This window comes from Protobothrops mucrosquamatus, unplaced genomic scaffold, assembly GCF_001527695.2.
Source record: "Protobothrops mucrosquamatus isolate PMUCROS unplaced genomic scaffold, P.Mucros_1.0 scaffold2140, whole genome shotgun sequence".
NCBI classification, from domain to species: Eukaryota; Metazoa; Chordata; class Lepidosauria; order Squamata; family Viperidae; genus Protobothrops; species Protobothrops mucrosquamatus.
In genome coordinates, this window is record NW_015388239.1 from 177,465 (window position 1) to 180,825 (window position 3,361).

Genomic DNA, 3,361 nt, shown 5'->3' on the forward strand with positions numbered 1-3,361 from the left:
GAATCACTGCAGTTCAGTGAATTGTGTGGTCGTTGCGAAGCCGGCTTCCCCCATTAGCTTTGCTTGTCAGAAGCCAGCTAGGAAGATCACAAGTGACAATCACACATGATCCCAGCATTGCAAACACATGCTGGTTGCCAAGCGCCCACTTTTTGATCCTGTGATTGTGGAGATGCTGTGACAGTCATAAGTGCGAGGAACAGTTATAATAATAATAATAATAATAATAATAATAATAATAATAATAATAATAATAATAATAATAATAATAATAATAATAATAATAAGTTGGAAGAGACCTTGGAGGTCATCTAGTCCATCCCCCTGCTCAGGCAGGAAACCATTTCAGACAAATGGCTGTTCAGTCTCTTCTTAAAAACTTCCAGTGTTGGAGCATTCACCACTTCTGGAGGCAGGTTGTTCCACTGGTTAATTGTTCTAATTGTCAGGAAGTTTCTCCTTAGTTCTAGGTTGCTTCTCTCCTTGGTTAGTTTCCACCTGTTGCTTCTTGTCCTGCCTTCAGGCGCTTTGGAGAACAGCTTGACTCCCTCTTCTTTGGGGCAGCCCCTGAGATACCGGAAGACTGCTATCATGTCCTCCCTCATCCTTCTCTTCATTAAACTAGACATACCCAATTCCAGCAACCGTTCCTTATATGTTTTAGCCTCCAGTCCCCTGATCATCTTTGTTGCTCTTCTCTGTACTCTTTCTAGAGTCTCAACATCTTTTTTACATCGCGGTGACCAAAACTGGATGCATGTTACCTTTTGAGTGCCGTTGTAACTTTGAACACTAAAGTCACTAAAGTCACTAAACAAAAAAAGGTCTGTCTGTAGTGCATGCTTTAGAAAAACAAACTGAAAGAGGATGCAGTGAACTTAGAACTGAAAAATTAGAAAGGGAGACAAACCACAATTGACATATTTCTTCATCCTAGTCTGAGCCAATGCAGAAATATTACTTTTGACTCCCCCCCCCCTCCACAAATGGGGATTGCTTTGAAAACCAGGAGTCCTTCTGTACCATTCATATAATCAGTCCTGGTTGGGAAGCCATGTGATGTGGACACTGCCTAAATTCTTAGTTCATACTTCACTATTCATGATGTGCTTATGAATTCACAACGATATATTGTATTGGCTGCAAAATGGGTCACACCACTTAATCAGATATCCTTTGCTGTGTAAGAGCACCAGGTTATGTAAGTTGTTTTTGTACAACCGATTGTACAGTCCCAGGCATCACATACTATACTATGACATAGGGCTGTGGTTCTCAAACTTGGCAACTTTAAAATGAGTGGAGTTCAACTCCCAGAATTCCTCACACTGGATAGGGAATTGTGGGAGTCGAAGCCAGAGCCAATCAGAAACTTGGTAAGTTTGAGAAACACTGATGTGGAGGAAAACAACTTTTGTTCCTGATCTTAAGTTGTCAAAAGAAATTAAAGGTTGGAAGTGGGAAAGTTTCCTATTTTTTTCTAATCAAAAGAGAGGATTTGCAGAGTTGGATGACCCAAAGTTTAATAGCACAGTAAAACGTTTTAAGAGACCTGTGGGGTCCTTGGTGCTCTCTGAGCTTGGTGATTTTCTTGCCAATGTTTTATTACCAAACTAGGTAACATCATCAGTACTAGGAGAAAGAGGGCTTTGCTCTTATTTTAATATACTACTGACCTGCCCTGTTAAGTGTTGGTGGGAGTGTTCTTCTTGGTGGCTCTTTGATGATTAGTGGTTTTAAGAAAAATTTGGCCAGGAACTAAATAGTAAGAATCCCTTGGACTTAACTTATTTTATTTATTTATTCATTGTGTGCATATTGTATTTTTCCTTTCAAAGAAGCCATCATTTCACCCCACAAAAGCCCTGTGAGGTGCATTGGGGTGAAAACCAGTGGCCCAAAGTGTGCATTTTGATCCTGGGCTTCTCTTGTGTGAGTCCAACGCTTGCACCACTTGGGCTACCCTAGATGCTGATGAGGATGGTTGAGTTCTTGTGAGTTCAAACAAGATCTGTTCAGATTAAGTCAAGCCATTCCTATTCAGGAATTAGCTTGGCAATTTGAGTGAATTGAGTTCATAGCTTGTTGTGCAATGGCAGGTGTGGCTGTAGAGCAATCTGACTGGTATTGTCATCCTTCTGGTTCAGACCAACACATCCCATACCTTTCCCCCCTTCCTTTTCACTCAGATTTGTAGCCTCCGTTGTTATTTCATTGACCCCCACAAAGTAAGGAGAAGCTTCAACTCTTTCCATACACAGCCTGTGTAGTTAAGAAATTTCATGTTCTCAGTTTGTCTTGTGAGACTCTCCTTCAGTGTGCAGCAATGTACAGGTCTCCTTCAACTTACAACCATTTGTTTAGCAATCATTCAAAGTTAGACAGAACTAAAAAAAATAGTAACAAAGTGACCTGCCATATTGGAAGACCTTGCAGACCAGGGTGGGCAACTACGGTCCCTTTACGGCCTATGGACTTCAACTCCATGTTGGCTCAGGAATTCTGGGAGTTGAAGTCCATAGGTCATAAAGCGGTCATAGTTCCTTCCTCAGCACCAGATCATTCTTCTTAGAGACCTTGAATTTTTGTCCCCAAATCCTACCTTGACAACACCATGTAATTTAACTCCCACACAAGCCACGAGAACATAGGGATGGCGCATTTCTGCCACACTGGCATGTCCACCTACATAGGTTGAAGATAATAGTATTAATTGAAGTTTGTTCTAGTCAATCTCCTTTAGCTCCAGGGATGTCCACAGGCCATGCTCAAAAAAGTGAAGATGGTAGTCACAAGTGTCACACACTGAGGTTGCCATCTTGGCTCTTTTGATCATACCCTGTGAATACTCCTGTTGAGCCCCAATCATGAAAATTGCAATCCAATCACAACTGGAGGACTAATATTGGCCCAGCTCTCAGAAATTGGCAAATAGCAATTGAGTTAATTGGAATTGATAAATATTATTGGAATATTATGTTCCAATAATATTGGAAACTCAAAAAAAATTCACTCATTCTGCTATATACCAATAGAATGTTTTAGGGGCAATGATCATATATCAGACATGACTTTTCTGTCAGTTTTGAACAATCTCATTTAGAAGTTTATTTTATGCTATGAAAAGGTATTCCATTTTTCCCATGTCTTTGCTCTGACTAGTTAACACTCATCTTTCCCACATTCTTTTTCAACATTAGATATTTATAAGAAAAAGGTGAGACTAGGGGCATCTTAAAAACTTTATGTCTCCACTAATGCTGACGAGGGGGGTCAGGATAGCAGTGTTCCAATATCTCGGGGGCTGCCACAAAGAAGAGGGAGTCAAGCTATTCTCCAAAGCGCCTGAAGGCAGGACAAG

The 3,361-nt window shown here is 40.7% G+C and overlaps 1 protein-coding gene across 2 annotated transcripts in view; it reads left to right on the top strand.

Annotated features, from left to right (window-relative positions):
• Positions 1-3,361, top strand: part of TFAP2E (transcription factor AP-2 epsilon) — a 71,879-nt gene that overhangs the window by 55,728 nt on the left and 12,790 nt on the right. The gene's annotated exons all lie outside the window — the stretch shown is intronic.